Below are 21785 nucleotides of genomic sequence, written 5' to 3'. Positions count from 1 at the left end.
TTATAGGTACTGCCAAAAGCAACTAGAAAGAGTGGCCTTATCAACTGTTTAGAAGGAGATTGAGATTGTAGGGAAAATTAAGCCATACACACTCCTTGGAGGAATGTTTCACGGTCCTCTGTGAATTATCACTTGGAGAAAGCCCAATACATCAAAGTGTGTGCCGTCTTTACGGCTTCTGATGATGCATGCATAGCATAGACTCTCAGCTCATTGCAGCAGTATGGCTTCTCCTTCTTTCAGCTTGAATGTCAGTGGAACCCAGAGACTATTGTACATTCAAAGTGTATGAAACTGTGATAACACAGCATGAGCCTTGGTGGTATGTTAACACCAGCTGAGAAGAAATGGCATATTAAATGCAAAAATGAAACTGTTCTTTACAACTGTTACGAGAATTATAAAATATGCTTTACTGAAGGTGGGACTACGTTATTTTTTCTAACCAATACTGAAATTGGAATATATTGAAAAGTAGAGCCTTCTATGATGGTAACCCTGTTCAAAAGGCGGGGCAGTCAGGGGCCTGTGTGGAATACGATCACATGTCTACAATTTCACGTTCGTGAAAAGCGGAAACAAGACTCACACATACAGTTCTACATGGCATGCAGTGCTTGACAATAACCATGCTATCGGACTACATAAGAACTATAAAACTGTCTGTGATGAATCTATAAGGGAAATTCCAGCTGTAGGGCTGGTGACAGGAATGTGGTTCACAGTGTACTCCTAGTTAAAACAGTTTATCCTAAATCATGATGCTATGCTTGTTGGAGAAGCTTCCATGTACTCGCCTCTGCATTTCTTTATCTTATATTTTAATGAATGTTGTATGCTTTTGCTCATGGGGAACATAGAAGCTCTAGGCTGTGTGGCATATAGCTCAAGCTTTGGTACAGAGCACATGGTTAAAGTCAATGCATTCTTGGGTAGCTGCACAGACTGCATGGATGGCATGGTGCATCTTGCAGAGTGTATCCCTGTCAGTTTGCACTGGGTCACTTCAGTGCAAGCCTTCAGGAAATGACAAATGAGTAAAACATATCTGTTTCACTCTTAGCTTCCATGACTCCATCAAATAGCTTTCCTCATCGGTGAATAAAATGTATGAATGATTCTAATTTAATGCCTATTGTAAGAAGTGTCACTTTTGATTATTACACCTAATGCCTTTTGCCTGTACTTTATTGTATTTCAGAGGTAATGATACACATCTATGAAGGGAACCTTTTACTATAGAAACATTTAATGTTAAACAACCACAACACTTGAATTTCCGATGTGTGCTGTTGCTTACCAAAAAATGATAAAAACCATTCTCTTTTGAATCATTTCGATAAAATAATCTCTGTGAGGAATTCATAAGGAAAATTCCAGTTGTCAGGCTGGTGATCGGAATGTGATTAACAGTCAGTATCACACTGTATGCCATGAATGCTTGATGGTCTGTAAAGTGTAAAGTAGGAACAGGAATTTAATGTGGCAAACTGAAAAGTCATATTAAATGAAATGCAATAAAGAGGGAAAGTTTCAAACTTATTCACAATTATAGCTGTATGTTCCTATAAGGGTCTGTGGACAGACATAGATATCAAAAGGAGTGTGTGGACAATTTCACAGTACTAATAACTCAGAAGGACTGTGCAGATGTAAGACCAGAAGTACCCCTCACTAAACAATGCACTATAAAACACTTCTCTACTTATGAAACACAAATCCTTTCATTCTCCACAGGTTCCCAAGATATCCCTATCTATACAAAGATGTCTGTGAAAATCCCTTGAGTGTGAACTGGCGTAGTTAAGAGCACTAGATGAGCTTGTAGTGGACCCAAGATCGATTCCCAACATTAACAGGCAGTCAACAGCCTCCTGTACCTCCACGATCAAGGAAAGTATCTGGTATTCTCTTCTAGCATCGCTTGTCACTACAATCATGTGTACATCACCATCAATGTATGGTGTACATACATACACACATTAAAAAAGAAAACCCTTGAATTAACAGAGGACATTCAGAAGTCATATTAGGCATGTTTCACCCCACTCTTTATTCCATTCCTTGAATCTAAGGTGGTAGAAGGCAACCTTTCACTGCCCAGTCTCTCTCCTCTTCTCTTCTTCCCAGAAACAAACCTCATCTGAGTCTTGGGCAAGTTCTTCATACTTTTATATATTAGTTTTTCAAACTTACAGATATGTGGGGAGAATGGGCATCATATAAACAATGATCACATAGTGTATAGTTAAGAATCAGGAAATACATATAAAAACGTATTGCAGAGAGTCAGGCCAGGCACGAGAGTGAGGGAGGGTATTTCTGTGACAGTGAAGTTCACGTTGAACTTATAAGAAAACATGGAATGAATGATTCTCACCCTCCTTACATCATCACATTAGGAAAAGCAACACAGTATTTACACAGTAGTTAAAAGACAAAATAAACACTATTTTCCACGTAATTTATACAAGGTTCAAATACTTTTTAATAAAAAGAATATGTGAATATTCCAGTAATTCTATTAAACAATTACTATATACTCTACCACGGTTAATTTAGAGGAGAATTCTATGGTGCTCATGATTCCACCTAAGCAAAACACCTCCTTCTATTAGGCTGGTTGCTATGGTCAGGAAAGATATGTGATATGTAAGGCTTCCGATAACACAGGTGATTGTGTTAAAGTTTTATCCTTGAGATCAGGAAGAAGGAGGAGAAAGAGAAGAAAGAAGACAAGGATGAGGAACAGGAAGAAGAGATGGAGGAAGAAAAGGAGAAGATGGAAAAGAGGGAGGGTAGTACAGAGGAAGAGAGAGATTGCAATTTAGAGTTAACATGGCTAATTACTGTATTGCAGAGGAGGGAAGGTTCTACAGGGGATGTTAATTGTGTGAATCAACATCTACAATGTAGGATAAGTTCACTGTAATCAGTAGAAACTTCCCTAAGATAAAACTAGGAACAAGATAGGAGACTGTTTTTATATCTCACCAAAACTAAGTAGAATCTTCTTATATAAGGAAAAAGGTGCTTTGGGAAGTTTACAGAAGGTACTGCCAATGCACACCTGATAGCGTAACAATGACCTGGATTCTAAAAGCTATTAATACATTAGTAGAAAATGGTAGATTAAAGAGATGCACTACTACAAACCAGCCATTCTGATTGGGGATCTCTACCTCTGCCCTGCTCCATGAGGAATCCTACCATTCTTAGTTTATGAACCCTGGAAAAATGATGTCAGTTAAGAGTGCTCCCCTCTATTCACAATGGGCATTTTGACATTTCAAAATACACAGAACTTTATGTTCTTAACAATTAATGACAAAGAAGAAAGTTACCCATCCAGGGAGTGTGTATATGTGCTAAAGGAAGCTCAGTTCCAGATACTACAAACAACTTCTCTATTCTTACCTCAAGAGAGATATGTGTTGCTTTAAACTCTTAAAGCCTGATCAGGAAGTAACAAAAATTTTCCAGAAGCAATCTAGTCTGTAATGTAAAAGTCCCCATTGGTTTGAAGAGCAATATTATTAGGTCAAATACGACTCTTAATAAATTTTTCTTAAACTTCTAATTAAAGGTAAGTTTAAGGTATTATTACTATTCTGCAAAATATGTAGGACTAATGTCTTGATTAAAATTTCTGATTAATACCTGAAATATGTTACAGTTTGTTTTGGTGGGCATCAATGTTTGCTATAAGACAAGTTAAAATTTTTCTTACTCAATATTAAAAGAGTTATGAATATGGAATTCTTTCATATCTATTGCAGAGAGTGTTATTTGTACTATTTTTCTGTGTAATTAAATCATTAAAACAGTGGTATAAATCCATTTATATGTCTTTCTGTAAAAATTGTGTTAGGGATTTAACTATGAAGAGTTGAACACATTTCCACTTTAGATTAAAACCTATAATTTTAATAACAAAGAAAGACTGCTATTATCAAGCTAAAAATCAATATTAGGTAAATGTAATTGAACAATACTTATTAATTTTTCTCCCACATAAAATCTTTAATAATAGTTAGAAAGCTTAATGTTCTGGGACTTAAGTTTCTCCTTTGAAGAATGCTAAGCTGCACTTAACATAAATCATCAAAGACTTTGAGCACGAAAAGATAATCCAGCTTTTGGGTCAGTGAACAAATCAGTTGTAATTAGAAGAGGGCATTCTGCAGGGGCAGAGCTCAAAGAAAAGCACAATTCTACAGAGAAAAATTCATTTCAGAATGCAAAGAAAGAACATTTGCATGGATCAGAAAAAAATACATTTCTTCACGAAGGGTTAGAGGTCCTTAAATATACTCTCTAAGGATAGATGTGACATCTTATTGCTAGGCTTTTTTTTTTTTTTTTAAATATAGTGTTTCAGCACCTGCCACAGTCTGGCTTTAACCTCCCCAGAGCATTGGCCACATGCAAGGGTAGTTATGAACTAATATGCTTGGCAATGTTATATGTTTTGCTCTCGTGGCTGTTTTGATATTTTTGTAAATGATGAATATCACTTAATGGACATTCATTGCCTCTGTGCGAGCTTTTGACAAATATCCTGTGTTCCAGGATTGATACCAAGAATCAAGTGTCCAGAAATGACTCCTCATTGACCAGTGAACATGGCAGATAGTTAAAACATATTTCAATTATATGTCAGGATGGTTACTTACAAAAGGGGAAGTAAATCATTTTCCTGAGGATAAAGAGAAAAATAGAGTAGGAAAATTTCTATAGCAATAACTTGGCAAATTTTAACTTATACAAGGGATGCTTGCAAATTAGTCTATTAAATAAGACTTTTTATACAATGGATGCTTTCAAATAAGACTATCCAAGAATAATAGGTGACTTATTATGTGTGACATAGTAAGAGCTCTACAGTATTGCCCATGTCTTTTGCTTCCCATAATAAGCACTGCCACAGGTACGACTGTGAAATCTACTCTGCAGTTGGCAAACTGAAGTGTGGAGACACTCAGAAGATCACTCCATGTCATGAAGTGTTGACATAGGACCTGGGCACAATCCATTGCCCTTGCTCTTGACCTCTGCATCAAGAGACCTCGGGTGTAGAAGCGAGGAGGAGTGTCTCAGACCATAACCTTTCAAAACCAGGAGGCCCATCAAAGCATTGAGTGACTCAGCATGTCTGGGTAAAGGATCTTTGTCAGAGAAGCCAGAAGAGAACCACAGAGAAGAGAAAAGAAAGAGGTGGCAGAGACAGATTATGAACCTAGGATAGAAGATGGGAAAGGACCTACGAGGTCAGCAGAGGAGAATGATGACTTCTAGAGTAAAACAGGACAGGGTAACTACCAACTGCTTAGGAGGAAGAAGGGTAGAATTTAGAGAGAGTATGTGTGTGGAATCAAAGCAGAACACTAACATGGCGAATGTTCAGTGCCCAAATGTGATAATATGGAATTCCTTATCAGAGCAAGGGTTGAAGCAGGGAAGTGATTGTCAAGGAGCCATGTCCTCAGGATTACTTTATTATTGCATATACCAGTCTGTCTGTCTATCTATCTATCTATCTATCTATCTATCTATCTATCTATCTATCTATCTATTATTCACATTTGACATGTAAACCTTAAGAGAACAACTTTGTGGAGTTGATTCTTTCTCCCACTATGTCTGTCCCAGGATTTGAAATCAGACTGCAGGCTTGACAGCAAGCACCTTTTCCTGCTCAGCTATCTCGCTGGCCATATCCTCAGGTTTATAGTGATTAAGGACTTGATCTCTACTTTGTATGTTTATTTATATTTATTTTTGGTGGGTCAGAGTTGCATGTATTTTAGGTTAGTTTTGAACTCATGATTCTCCTGTTTCAGTCTCTGGAGTACTGAGGTTTCAGGTTACACCATCATGACTGGTTTTGTGAATATTTTAAAGATATGTATAAGCTTCAATAATTTTGAGAAAAGCTCAATGTATTCAATTTAGATTTCTCTGAATGTGGATGCTACTTGGCAGGCAGAATAAGACACAGGAAATATTTCACTCCTGATTTATACAAACCCACAGGAAGAATCTAATTCTACCATTTTGGTGAATAATTATAATTGCTCTGCAGATGTTTTCTTACCAATATTAACATTATTTCCATGGCATTTACCAAGAAACAAATTAAGCATATGTTTAAAGGGTAAAGAGAGGCTAAGTGGCTGATTTGTGAAACTAGAAATAGAAGCTGGGTGTCTACCATTGGCTCTGTGTGTGGAATCGCATCTGGCAAACTGTCTGTGACATTTAAGAGCCCAGAGGGTTGATGCATTTGTCTACCAGCAAACAATGAGCTCAAAGTAGGAAGGAAATTTAAGATGGTATTTTTAAAACAGTCAGCTTTTCTCTTAACTTACAGAAAAAATTTTCCACTATCCTTTGAATAGTCACTGTACAAATTTAGATTTCCTTCAGATACCTTCCCATGATTCATACTAATGTAACAAAAATTACATATCATAAATTCACATCCTCAAATCTAGTAAGCCAGTGTCAACTGCAGAACCTGCTCTGTACCCTAAGGAAGTACAGCAGCCATCCTGCTAATAAAATAAGTCTTCAGCTACTGGGTAGATAGAGGTATGTTGCTTTTTCTACCTTCTGTCTGTTTTGTTTATTTCACATAGATCTACAGATTCCATGTCTGTTTGGATTTCTTTCTACCCTCCTTGTTCTTTCTTCTGAGTTTCCATCCTTCCTCTGCCTGACTTATATATGCAGTGTATATAAAAAGAACCGTCTAAGATGAATACATGATCATGTATCAACAACAGAGGGGATAAGGTTGCCTTTACCAGTTACAGAAGGATAGCAAGTCTGGACTGGTAAACATCCAGGATGAGATGGAGATGTGCTACATCTGCAATCCCTCTTTTTGAATTATTTTACTTTTTGAGTTATAATATAACTGTATAGTTCCTCTATAGTTCCTGGAAATAGTCTTTCCAGGACAGAGCACACCAATTGGTTATTCAGTATCAAGTGGTAATCACCAAAATATACATAGAAGTAATATACAGATTGAGCAGGTTGTACTGATATATTTAGGAATACATGTGCAGCAATTAATGAAGCCCTCTTAGCTGTGTGCCAGCCATTAATGAACAGGGAAAAGCAGGGCAGATGACACAGGAGCTATAATGTATTCTAGGGATTTCATGTTCAGAATTACAAGCTAGTAAAGGAGCCATGAAGACCAGTGCCCCTGACTCTGCTATTAATTCTAAAACCATGGTAGGCCTGTAGGGAGAAGTTAAAACTGGAAGGAACAAAGGCCAGTGAAGACAAAGTAGAACCCCCAGAATAAAATGAGGCCTATAAACATAAACTGGAATACATATGGATAGACCAAGTCATCAAACTTTTTCTCAGAATGTCTAACTTTGATGTGGTTATTCCTTTAAGAAGAATGGTATTGGTTGTCATGAAACTCATCTCAAGTCCCTTGAAGATACAAATTTGGCTATGTCTGACACCCAAAATGTAAAGAGAGATATATACTGTGGCTTGTGTTCCAGAAGCATGAACACCATATCCTGGCTTTCAGTTTCCTGCAGACCTGCTCATGGCTTTACCTCACTTTCATTAAGACATTATGTTTTGGACATCCTGCCATACCCAGGACACAGCTACCTGTGAACTCAGATGCCCTCTGCATTTCCATGAAATCTGATGCTGAAAATCTGTGCTTATGCAGGGAAAGCATGGTTCTTTGTTGCACTGTGTTCTTGCAGAATCATGAAAAGATAGTCATTTAAAAGTCATGTTTGCACACTGTAAACTTATAAGGAGAAAGTTCAAGATAATGCATTGAATATTTTAAAATATGCCATCTTATTTGCACTTTGTATCTAAGTGAAAAACTCATATGGTGATTTCCTAAGTAGCATCATTTTCACATTGGGATGAAGAAGCACATGTACACACACACACACACACACACACACACACAGAGAGAGAGAGAGAGAGAGAGAGAGAGAGAGAGAGAGAGAGAGAGAGAGGAACCACATACACATAGACTCCATTCCTCCACAAACAACCTTACACATACCACAAGCATATCTATGCACACCTACACACACCACACACATCATATTGACACACAAATGTATATACAGCACAGACACCACACACATATATACTCACACATATGGATCAAACACACACACACTGTACATACACACATAGCACACAAAACGCACTCAAACATACCACACACACACACAAACACACACGTACATATATATATAAACATCACACACACACACATATATATATATATATATACTATACACACACATCACACACATGCCAAAAACATATACATATACTACAAACATACATACACACTGAACCACCCCATGTATACATATGTAACAAATATATCACATACACACACACATATACATACAACACATACATACACACAAACTTGAGTATATACTTATCAAAATTGTAGTTAATTTCTTTCATAATAGGAAAAAAGTATTAATTTAAAATATATTATGGGTTATAATTAAAATGATATCATTTCCAGAAAACTACTTGGGAAGTCAGGCATGAAGACACAAGCCTGTAATCCTTTCAATAAGGAGGTTGAGGCAGGAGGCTTTGGATTTGTAGGCCTACTTATGACATATAGTAAGAGTATGTCTCAAAAAAAAAAAAAAGAAACTACAAACTCAATGCTAACTGTAGCAGGCTACAAAAATATATTATAGAGATTCAGCTGTAGATTAAAGCTATACCTAGAAAAGTCAAGGCATTTTTCTACAGGAAGTCATTTATCAAGGAATATTTGTTGTTACTCAGTTTTTGATATATCAGCTGTCTTCTGCTATGAAATTCTTGTGTGCTCATATACTACCAGGCCATATGGCAAACAGTTAAGCTTCTTATACTTACTGCTGATCCACTAGGTAACACCCCTACAGCGCCTAAGTGATGGCGACTGTAGATGCATAGGCTTGTTCCTGTGAAAATGAAGGTCAGACCATCCCCTTCCTTCAGGCCTAGTAGCATTGCAGAGCTATTGACTCAGGAGAATAGGGCTTTTTGCATAACCAGGTGCAGTAAGGACTGGAGTGGAATTCCAGAGGCAGGCAGAGAGCCATGTCTGGAGGTGAAGGGAGGAAGGAAGATGTCTGTAGATGGTAGACAGAGCTGCATGGCCAGGGAGAAGAGAAGAAGGCAGAGTTTCTCAGAGCAGGGGTAAGGAACAAGGAAGGAAAGATGGAGGATGAAGGAACAGGGATGAAGATGAGGTTGGAAGCATAGGAGCTTAGTTAGGACTATTACAGGGCAGGCCCAGTAGGCACAGAGAGGAGCTGTATGTGAGGATGGAGCTGAAGCTGTGCAGATAGAATTTTGTCTTATAGAAATAAAGTAAACAGACAAAAGAGCATGGTGTTCCGTCACTATTTTCACACCTCGTATTTCTCTCACATTCTGAAGAACTCACCAACTCTGAAAAAATATGACTTCTCCTTGTAGCTGATGTCCTTGGAATTGCTGGTGGCAGGCTTAGGTGAGGTGTTAAAAAGAGAGAAGAGCTGGGATGCTAACACATCTGGCAGCTCCAGAAGGAAATTATCTCGGTGGCCATTTCTGACACGCCATTAAACACCAGTTCATTTACGCAGAGGTTCTACAAGGCACAACAGTCATTTCTCACACTCCACTGGAAGCCGAGGAAAATAAAAATGCCCAAGCTAGAATGCATTCATCTCTGTCTGTTCACTTAGCTGTTTCTTCAAGTATGATTTTCATATTGGAAAAAATTCTTTGAAAGCAGTTGAGAATCAGATGTCCTATAACTAATAGCTCTCACATCCAAACAGGCCTGTATGTGGAAAGCCTGCCCTCCAGCTCTTGTTCAGCTCTGGAGATGTTCTCTTACTGCAGTGCCTTGGAGATTAATATTTTCTCTATCATAGAGATCTGACTTAGCTATTTTTCTAGAGGGAATGCAATGACTGCAAACCAATTATTTTTTCTCTTATCTCAAATTAGGCCACAGTACCTCTGAATTGGTACACTATTTCTAAGAAATATTAAAAAAAAAATAAAACCATTTCTTAGGCAAGGTCACCTCTCCTAAGCTCTGGCCCTGTTTCCTTTACCCAATGGTCGACTGGCATATGTAGGAATTTAAGAACTCTCTTCTTTCCTTTGATTTATTTTGTTTTTTGGTGGAAATTCCTACCAGTATCTGACTGTGCCCACTCACATCTTCAAATTTATATACACACTTAGCAGATAGAGAGACTTTGCCTCATTTAATGGTGCTGTAAAATTTCATTGGATGAAAAATTCACATAAAAAACATGTTTATAGATCAGAGTTCTAGAATGTCAGAGTTTGGAGAGCCTGTTGGTAGAATACATCTCTCCAGGTTTTCCATGCTGTGAAATCCCCTTGTGGAAGTAAGAAAGAAAGAAAGATAGAAAGAAGGAAGGGGGAGGGAGAAAGGAAGGAAAAAAAGAACCAGGAGAGTGAGAGAGATATTTCAGCTTAAACTCCTTCCCAACAGCCATGCAAAGTTCATTATGGAGAGCACCAGTGCATTAACTCAGGTCCCTACACTGCTGCTCCAGGGAATAAGTCTCCAACTTCTGCATTTAGGGAGACACATAAAACCATGAAAAGGGTAAAAGTTTTAATATGTCATGTGAATTTTCTTTTCTGGTCCTGTCATTTTTGTGTTTGTATCTGTATAAGCATCCCCCTTAGACTTAGGGGCTACACACACACACACACACACACACACACACACGCATGCACGCACAGACCTATCTTGTCTTCCAGCTCTGTTTTCCATATGCTTTATTCTATTTGTGAGGTTTTCCAATGAGGTTTTAACTTGGCTTATTGGGTCTGTAATTTTCAACACCATTTTAGTTTGAGTTTTGTTGGTGATATTCTTTGTTAAATTCCATTTTCACATCTTAGATTGACTTCCTCATGTCATTCAGCTTTGTGCTTTTGTTCCCTTGAAACATGCCCATCTTCTCTTCGAGCTGTTATGTTGTCTGCATGAGTAAATACTGTCCAATGGTTAGCGCATCTCCTGCTGGTCTTCTCCTCTGTTGCCTTGTGGTGTGGCTATCCCTTTCCCATTGTCCTTCCAGTAGCCGGGCAGAAGGTCTTGCGAAGGTGAAGTCAGGAGGTCTCTAGGATCAGGAGGTGCAGGGCCTACCTGGTAGCACTGGGAAAGAGATCCCACTCTAGTGGGTGGTTTATAGGATGACAAAGAGTGGACGTAGTCTAACGTGTAGATTTGGAAGATCCCAGTGGAGCTGGGCAGCATGACAACACACTTCAAAGAGAGAATGAGTTGAAGGGTGGATAACTGCTAGGAGGAATTCAGTGTGAGACAGGAAGGATTGAAAAGCAGAGGTGATTCTCCATTTTTCACAAAGCTCTGGGAGTTTGAACAGTTTCCCCAAGGGCTGATTCCAAGTGAGTACTATCTAATGTCTGGAGATTGGACACATATGTGCATGCACGTGTATCCACATAATATATGTGTAGATACACAAATACATATTTCAAAAATAGCATATTAAAAAGTAATAAAGACAAAACCCTGGACTTTTTGGGAGTGCACACTTCTAGGGGTAGCTGCATGAGGTGCAAGAAGCCTTGCTCCCTATGAGAGCATTCACTGTCACCGTTTCAGAGGGAGATTCTCTCAGTGAATATGAACTTGGTTTTGTGGCTTCATACAAGACTCTGCTGTTGTGATAAACCTATCAGAGATTCTCTTTCCTCACTGCTGGATAATACGTTTGATTTTGACATGAAAAACACCAGCACTTTACCTTTGTGAGACAGAGTCAATGGAAGCTTATAAAAGACGGGAGAAATGATGCTTAAAGAAATGTATCAAGGCTAAGAGCACACAGGCATGGGGTGCCCTGGGATTCATTGTCGCTGCCTTGGGAATATAAAGGAAATCCTCAAAGATCTCTCTGCTATTAAACAAGAAATTTTTACTAGATATAAATATTTGTAATAAGGAAACTGATGAGAATTCTAAAGTTATGAACAAAATAAAGAGCAAAAATAAAATGGACATGACAGATTTTTTGTACCCATTTGGGAATTATGACATTAAAAAGTACTTTATATTACTGGACAAAGAGAGTTCTGCATCTGTTCTTATGAAGTCCATGCTATGCTGTACTGCTCCACAAGGCAGTGAGCTAGGTGTAACTGTGATATGAGGATACATGTGAGGAGTTCTTCGTGCACAAAATGCTCTTTCTATAAAATAGCTCATTTGAGATTGTGAATATCAGTTTTAGATGCCTAACGAAAAGCATAATGTAATAAGACGTCTTTCTAAAAACAGAAATAGAAAAACAATAGTGGAAATGGAAGTGTTTATTTTATTTACCTGTGTCTTTTGTAACTTGTACATACACACGTGCACACACATACACACACACACAGAGAGAGAGAGAGAGAGAGAGAGAGAGAGAGAGAGAGAGAGAGAGAGAGAGAGAGAGAAGGGGAGCATTTCAGGAGCATTTGGTTTACAGGGGCTAGGGACTGATGAAGAAATTTGCTCTGTGTGTGTGTGTGTGTGTGTGTGTGTGTGTGTGTGTGTGTGTGTGTGTATGTTTATGTGTGTGTATGTGTGTGTGTGTTGAAACTATCAAACATAAGGGAAAAATAAAGATAGACTATTGTTTTGAAACACTAATTGTAATAGATTTATCCTATTTTCACAATGATAAAATAGTCAGGCATCAGTACATGTTTAAATTTCTCTGAGGTTAAGATAAATCTATAATTATCTCACTAACGAAACAAACTATGAACTAATTAAAATGTTCTAACTGAAAGAGAGAGAGTAAAAGAAGGTGAGGCAACACAAAGAGAAAGAGTAATTCAGTGTCTTGTTGAGTTAAGGAAACGGAGGCATTTACAAAGAAGATTAGGATGATATCACAGAAAGGCCTCCTGACTGTTTGTCACTGATTCCTCATGACTGAGGTCAGAAGAGCCTCCTGACTGTTTGTCACTGATGCCCTATGACTGAGGTCAGAAGAGCCTCTTGACTGTGTGTCACTAATTCCTCATGACTGAGGTCAGAAGAGTCTCTTGACTGTGTCACACTGACCTGTGATGACTGAGGTCAGAAGAACCTTCTGACTGTGTGTCACTGATTGCTGATGACTAAGGTCAGAAGAACCTCCTGACTGTGTGTCACTGATTGCTGATGACTGAGGTCAGAAGAACCTCCTGACTGTGTGTCACTGATTGCTGATGACTGAGGTCAGAAGAACCTCCTGACTGTGTGTCACTGATTGCTGATGACTGAGGTCAGAAAAACCTCCTGACTGTGTGTCACTGATTGCTGATGACTGGGGTCAGAAGAACCTCCTGACTGTGTCACACTGATCTGTGATGACTGAGCTCAGAAGGGCCTTGTTGATTTTGTGTCACACTGACCTGTGGACTGTGGTTCTGGACTCTGAATAGTGAGGTGGAAGAAAGTTGAATGGAAGCATTGACCACATGGATATTTTATCACAAATCATGGGCATATTTACTGTTCAGCATTCTTTCTTTGTGTGATCAAAGAATAAAGTATGTGACCCCTATTACACATTATTCTATTACTATGTTAGTTTACTGGCTTTATGTTTTTTTCCCCCATACTAGGCAAAGATTTCGCAGAAGGCACAAGGGAATATTTTTATATCATTTCCTCCTTACATAGGTTTGTGCTCAAGACTCTGGAAAACTGTGATAAACGCATGTGTATTGTACCAAAATCTTTAAGTTTTATCCTGAAGAAATAGAATGCTTTCTAGCATTTCAGCTCAGTCTCATAATTAATAATAGTACACAGAAATGGCCATTGTTTTTTGGCTCTTTGTTCCATACTGGAGAAAATCTCTCCTGAGGAGAAAGCTCGGGAGACTCAGAGAGCTCATAAAACTCACAAGCCAAAGAAAGTGCCTTGCCATGGTTTTGTGATCAGCATACAGGGAATAAGCAACTCCCGAAGAATAGGAAAACTCAGTGGAGCTTCCCCACTGCTGGTCAGGGAACACTGGCTGTTGTGAGTTCTTACTCACGTTGGCTTGAGCTTTTTGAATGATGAATCAGCCTGAGCCACAAATTCCTCTATGAAGAACTCCTGCCATATGGTCATGGAAGCAACCTAGATATAACCGTTGATCCCCCAAGTTGGATCTAAACACAGTCATTTCTTTTCCCTGTCCTTGTCTTGTCTAACTGGGGTGAATTGGAATAGACTCCCCAGGAAACATGATATGTCAGCACCATATAGCACACTTAAATTATTCACACTAACAACAGCCTGTTTATTATGTCAATTCTATCCCTACCTAGTGATTTTTCTGCTGTTACTTACAAAATAACCAAAATTGGTGCCTTAGTCACTGTTCTATTGCTGTGAAGAGACAGCATGACCATGGCAACTCTTATAAAGGAAAGCATTTAATTGGAACTTGCTTACAGTTTCAGAGGATTGTCATCATGGTGGAGAGCATGGTGGCATGAAGGCAGGCATGGTACCAGAGAAGGAGCTGAGAGTTCTACATCAAGAACCACAAGCAGCAGGAAAAAAGAAAGCAGAACACTGGGCCTGACTTGGGCTTTTGAAACCCCAAAGCCCACCCCCAGTGACACACTTTCTCAAACAAGACCACACCTCTTTATTCCTCTCAACTAGTACCACTTCCTGATGACCAAGCATTCAAATATATGAGCCCATGGTGGGGAGCATTCTTATTCAATCTACCACATTCCACTCATTAGCTCCATAGGCTTGTGGCCATATCTTAATGCAAAAATACACTCAGTCCAACTTCAAAAGTCCCCATAGTCTATCACAGTCTCAACACTGTTTAAAAGTCCAAACTTTGTCCTGATGGCATTGAGAGCATCAGTTTGTCACACAGTATATCCTTTTGTCCAATAAACTTTACTTGTTCATTGCAATGAGTCATTGGTCTGGCTCAAGGCCTCTGGTCTCTGGTACACCATCATCACTGGATCCTCAATGAAACTCCTCTAAGATATCCTGCAGCCACCATAAGTCATGGAGTTCCAAAGTCATGGAGACCCTGCAGTTGTCATTCCATAGGACCAGTCCGTGTATGAACTCCAGAAGGTCCTAGATGGGGTAGATGTTAGGGTGGGCCACCCCCTGGCCTGGCTATGGGCATGGGTGGTAGTTAAGCTGGTCAGTTCAGGCCACTGGGGCTGCTCCATTCAGGTGAGGGATGGAGCTAACTCCCCCATGCTCATGCCATCAAGGTGTTGGCCAAATGGAGGGGTGTTGGAGAGATAGGAAAGATGGAGGAGCGAAGAGGTTTTTAATTTAGTTTTTTTTATTTGTTTTTCTTTGCTTGTATTGTTTTCAATTTTCTTTTGGGGGTGAGGACTCGAGGGTATGGAGGGACTGGGAGATGAGTGGAATTGAAGTGCATGATGTGAAATTCCCAAAGATTCAACAAAGAAATTATGTTAAAAACAAAACAAAACGAAAACAAAAACAAAGAAAAATAAAAGTCCAAAATTCCAAGTCTTTTCTGAGATTCAAGGCAATCTTAACTGCAACACCTTGTAAAATCAATGGCACAGAATGGGAACTACCATTCCAAAAGGGAGGAAAGGGAGCATAGTGAAGAAATACTGGACCAAAGCAAGACTGAAAACCAGCTGGGCAAACTCCAACTCTGCACCTCCATGTCTGATGTCAAAATGTTCTTCAGATCTCCAACTCCTTTCAGCTTTGTTGACCTCAACACACCTCTTTCTCTTGGGCTGGTTCCACTCACTGTCAGCAGCTTTCCTTGGCAAGTATCTCAAGGAAATCTTGGGGTCTTCAACAAAACTGAGGCTTCACTTTTATAGCTTCACACAATGGCCTCTCTGAGCCCCTATGTAGGGACATCCCTGACCTGGCCTCAGTGGCTTTCCTTAGTCATGGAGGAAGTTTCCACAACCACTGTCTTGTATCCTTGACTCTAAAGTCAGAACCACGAGGTTGAAACTGTCAGGTTCTTCTGCTTGCTGGGGCTGGAACATGCCCCCTCATTCAAATACATTTCATCAGCTTTCTGTTTTCTATGGTGTCTTTCACTGCATAAGCTTTTCTTTAATCCCTTTTTACTTTTCTTTAATTTCCTTTCACAAGTTGGAGCTTAGTTGGGTGAGGTTCTTGCACTGAAGTCACCATTCCCTTTATTAAGTTTTTCTATCTTCCAATCTCCCAACCTCTCTTGCTTCCTCTTCATACCACGTCTTACCCTGTGCATGAGTCAGATCTCTCTCTCTTTCTCTCCCTCTCCTCTCTTTTCCTCTCTCCTCTCTCACACTCTTACCCTACTCTGCTCATTTTGTATGTGTGTATGTGCAGGGGTGCTCACATGCCATGGCTCACTTGTGTAGGTCAGGGAAAACCTCTTTAGAGGGGATTCTTCCCTTTCAGCATTCTTCCCTTTCATTTCTATTGGGGGTCCACAAATAGAACTCCATCATCAGGCATGAAGGTGCCTTTATCTGTGGAGTTTATCTTTCAGGTCCTCTGTTTCTTTATCATAAAGACTTTTGTGAGTAATTTGAATCACTCTCAGTGTCATCCAGGATAATCTCATCATCTTAAAATTCTTAATTATTACATGAATAAATATTTTTAAAGCTAACTGTGGCATTCTGTTTTGGGCCATGTTTCAGACAAATGTGTGTATAACTAGGCAAGTTTTAAGTGAAGAGTATACTAATAAGTATAAGTCTATACAATCACATTAATTAGGAAAGAAAAAGGAAGGGAACAGTGGTAGTTTAAAAACTGTACAATTTTACCCTCAAAAGAACTGTGTGACTAGCATTGGTGTCTCTGTTTAAGTAACATTTAATTACTGAAACTGAAATAGATGTATTAGAGTATAAATAATTAGGATGGTAGATGGTGAGAAATGTTACACAGATACATGACAGATATAGACAGGTAGACAGATTGATATAGATAGACAGACAGATAGATGATACATAGATAGAACTACTATGCCTTCTTATTCCTACATTCAGACCTTTTTCCCCTTCCAAGTACTGATAGTTCACACTATCTTGAAGACGGAACATAGAGTTTATACTTCTAAGTAATTGTTTAAAAACATTTCCAATATTGTGTACTAACTGGAGATAAATCAGAAACCTGTACAGATTTTTAAAAAAATAATTAATACCTTAGCACCATAAATATATGTTAAATGATGAAATCATGGAAGTGGCTTGGCTGGTACTCATGGTAAGTGCAGGTGTTCACTTTTCTAAGACATCTATAAAAGACAGGGCGGGTAATGTTGACATTTATTTTATAAGAGTACAAAGAAACAAGCACTTCTTGAATATTCAGAAAAGCTTCAGGTAAATCCAAACACCATTTAGAGTAATCTAGACCACTGCTTGTTAGACCCATTGGCACTTAGGAATTCACACTGAGTTTGTTTACCACTCAGAAATCACCAACTGAGTTACATATTCTTGTTTCTATAAACTAAATGTCTAAAATTACTGACTCTTACAGCTGAAATTTAAGGAATCATGAGGATTTTAAAATCCAGATCCCTTATATTACTAGTTAATTTCACAGGTGAAAGTGACTGAGTCACTGATGTTGGCAAAATTCTCTACTGACATGGAGATGTTGCTTAGTACATAGACAATGTATCATCTGAATTCTTTTCCTAGCATCCACAGTGAGTGGCACACAACCACCTATGACCTCTATGGGAACCTACAATTATCACACACACACACACACACACACACACACACACACACACACATACACACACACACATGCACACACCCCACAAAAATAAATGTAAATCTCTAGAGCAATCCACTTTTTGGAACTTCAATACACATAATGCTTTTTTCCTCACATTTCCTGGTTTACATCCTCCTTCCCTCTCTTCCATCCTTTATTTTTATTTCCTGTTTTTCTTTTATATATATATATATATTTTTTTTTTCTTTTTCAGTGTAGTGCATCACTAACTGAATGTAAGAGTTGTCTCTCTTTGATATAAAAAAAGACAGGAGTAAATTTTAGTAGCAGCGATTAACATGAACTTTGCTGATTATCCATGATATCAAGCTACTCTATATATTTGAAATTTATTTCATTATTTATCTACTTGTATGTGTATTTGTATGCCACATATATGCATTTGAGAAATGTGAAAAGACATAATCCTCATAATTTCATTACTATGAAATATTGAAAGTGGCTCATTCCACTCAAATTATGAAAAATACAGTCTAGTGAAGGAATATTTATCATTACTCAATAAACATTTATCAAATGTCTAATATGGTCCAGAAAATGCATGGAGGATATAATGCTGAAAAATTAGTCTTCATTCTTGTAATTTGAAAAATAATCAATATTTTTATTGTTAATATAAATGCACTACAGACTTAATATATATTAATAGGTAGATTTTATGCAACGTGCCCTCTACTACTGCAAAGTGTAGAATGAGAATGAACAAGTAGACCAGTGGCTACATAATCCAAGCCAGAAACATTAACTGCTATGAAGAGTCAAACAGTGAGATGGGAGGATTCTGATATGCATGAATTTTATGAGGCTGCAAATTGTCTTAAATGGGAGCTTCATAGACTTTTATTTAGGTATAGCACAGTGGAATGATTTTTGTGACACTGAAATAATGACCTTTTGGGGTCACTGCTTTTCTCTACGGGTGCTCTGAATATTTGTATATTTTGTAATCTTTTAGCTTCTTCCTCTAACATTTCACCCATGGAGTCCATTCATCCTTCCTGTCATGTAAGAAACACTCCTTTTTGCTTCTTAGTTTTTCTGTAATTTCTCATGAATGTCCTTTTCTAAAATCTCTAGTAATCTGTAACTTCTTAACTCTCCTGGATTTAGTCCGTGTGCTTGAATAAAGACCAAGTGTGGTTCTACCAAGAGAGTAAAACCGTGACAAGCTGAGACACGAAAGCTGTGCGGGCCTGTAGAGCAGTTATGGCGCTGGCTCTGGGATGCCCAGAGCTGGGGAGATGGGGAGCACATGCAAGGGAGTGAGGAAACCTGCAAGCCTCAAATGAAAGCAGCTCTCCATCTCTCTCAAGACACAGAGGTGGAGGGGACTGTTTGTTTAGTGTCATGTCAGAAGATGTTTTCTGCCACCATTGATGTGGAGATGACGAATGGAGGAAAGAAATAAACACCAGGAAGAGTGCAGACTCCTAATATAGAATGAGAAGGAAGTCTAGATGAGGGAGCAATGCTAGAAAAGACATATTACTTCAGTGTATTCTGCTTGACTTAGCTATCACAAATTATTAAACTATGATTTACACTCTATGGTCTGGAGTTTACCATAGGAAAGCATTTGGAAGGCAGGAGGTAATAGAAGTGTCAGCGTTTTCCAAGATATCTCTATCTCTATCTATCTATCTATCTATCTATCTATCTATCTATCTATCTATCTATCTATCTATCTATTGCTCTGGTATCTTCTTTAGTGAACTCTCCTTTCTCAGGGGAAATTTATTTGGTTTCAGTTGAATGAACCCTATACAGCCCAAGGACAGCTATGTGAAGAAGACATGACTAACTAAACTACCCATTTCCCTGGCTGCAATGATTGCTGTAGGCATGTCAGCAATTTAGAATCATCTCTGGAGATTTCTGGTAGAGCAAGCCAAGGGAATTCTCATTAGTCCCTGTTTCTATGATGGGGGGATGTGATTTGGATGGCTGGGACTTTTGTTTGCTTTATAGAAAGACTCATGAGGATATGGATAATGTCTGTGAATACAGGGTAGAGGCCAAGTAGACTTTGTATTTTTATTTATGGAGTTTTGATTGCTTAAACCATTACTTGAGTTAATTACCTCAAAACCTAGTAACAATGATGATTGTACTTGCTTACTTTTGTTGGGGGCTTAACAAGTTCCAAGTGTCTCTAACATGTATTGTTTTCATATGTTCCAAAATGCCAACAATTCCAAGTATATGAATGGTAAAGTGACTTTAACAAATGCCACAAAACCAAGAATTCACATTTACTTTTCTATGAAGAATATAGGCATAATCCTCCATTAGATAAGAAAAAAAAGGTGCAAATATGGCTGTGAACATAGATAAACTCCCAATTTGAGAGATTCTAAGATTCCACAAGTGCAAGTATCTCACCAGTATTTTCAGTAGTAATTCACATAGTAGAGTTAGTTGCTCATAACGTGAAAAAAAGGGATGTCTAAGGCAGACTGTAAACTGCCCTGAGAGAATGAGTATCTCTACAATGAGAGAGCATTACCTCTGAAATGCCAAGTCAAAACACTATGCCCTTGCTGAATGGACAGTTCTTTTTAATGGTTGTATATGAGAGAGGCAGTTTTCATATTTACTTTTCTGTCTATTACACTTTGGCCATTCAATCACATTGACTTTACAGTGGACACTTCTAGCCCTGACTCAGAGAGTAAAATGTATTCTTTGCTAGTTTTTTTCTGCTTGAAATTGCACCCAGAAACAACAAACCACCAAAATTAACCACTTTTTTTTTTACACGAATAAGTAACTAAAAATCATTTTACCCACAAGAAATAAAGCATTTTTTCCCTGGTGGTTGGTGGACATCTCTAAGTTCAAATTCCTTATTCCTCCCCAAAGACACCCAGACTTATAGTCAATAATATTTTTGATCCTTACCTATTAAAAGTTGCTAAGATACTTGTGTCAATCCACCAAAATACCCAAACTAGCAGAATGGTTTGCATCCTGTATTCACATCTACTTGGAAACTGAGATTGTGAACTAATAGAGAACTAGGATTTTTGCACATGTAATCACAACAAAACAATATCATAACAGAGTAGAGTGGGTACTAAAGTTAGTAATAGATTTTTTTTTATATGTAAAGGAGATGGCATATAATGACCTTAGACACAGAGGCGAATCGCCATGAAGACACAAGTGGGAATTGGAGTGGTACTCCCCTAAGTCAGAGAGTGGTACTACCCCAAGGCAGCAAATGCTAGGAGGACAAAGGGAGAGATAATGTTCCAAATCTTCAGATAGAGCTGAGCTACACTGATTTTATTTCTGACATGTTGCCTCCAGATCTTTGAGACAGCTAAGTTCTGCCATGCTGAGCTGCTTGGTCATCGGTACTTTCCCCAGTAGCTCTAGGGATTTATGTGGATGATTCACAATATGCTTTAAATGTTAGGTACAAAGTTGTGCATAATAATGGTCTGCTTGAAAGTCATCCCAGGAAAGGCAAGTCACCAGGAATAAAGTTAGAACGTTGTGAGGAAATATTAATAAAATATCCCAAGCACATGCTGGACTCAGGGTGTGTGAGAGGCAAAACTTACCACCTATTCATCTACAGGCAGTGTGGGGATCCATTAGGAACAGTGACCTGAAGCACTCCATTACATTGTGAAATACCTTATCCCCTCCATTGCACTGTGTTCACCGAGGCAAGAGGATGGAATGATTACCTTAGAGAGATTTACAGCCACATATTTGCAGAGTGGAACTGAAACGGGTTTTCTTTTTACTTTACCAGAGTTTTCTCTACAACAGTGTTTGTTGGCTTTAGTTCTTTTGTTGTTTCATGCATAGACTCCTTTTTTATATGCCTTATCATTTTCTTCTTCTTTTTTATTAAGAAAAATTTTTCATTCATTTTCCACACCAGTCAAAGATCCCCTTCTTCCCTCCTCCAGCC

General features: G+C 38.4%; 1 protein-coding gene across 4 annotated transcripts in view; it reads right to left on the bottom strand.

Moving 5' to 3' along the window:
• Positions 1-21785, bottom strand: part of Luzp2 (leucine zipper protein 2) — a 352103-nt gene that overhangs the window by 127474 nt on the left and 202844 nt on the right. The gene's annotated exons all lie outside the window — the stretch shown is intronic.

Source organism: Peromyscus leucopus, chromosome 1 (genome assembly GCF_004664715.2).
Source record: "Peromyscus leucopus breed LL Stock chromosome 1, UCI_PerLeu_2.1, whole genome shotgun sequence".
NCBI classification, from domain to species: Eukaryota; Metazoa; Chordata; class Mammalia; order Rodentia; family Cricetidae; genus Peromyscus; species Peromyscus leucopus.
The sequence above is the reverse complement of the archived record's forward strand: the minus strand, read 5'-3'. Positions and strand labels throughout refer to the sequence as shown.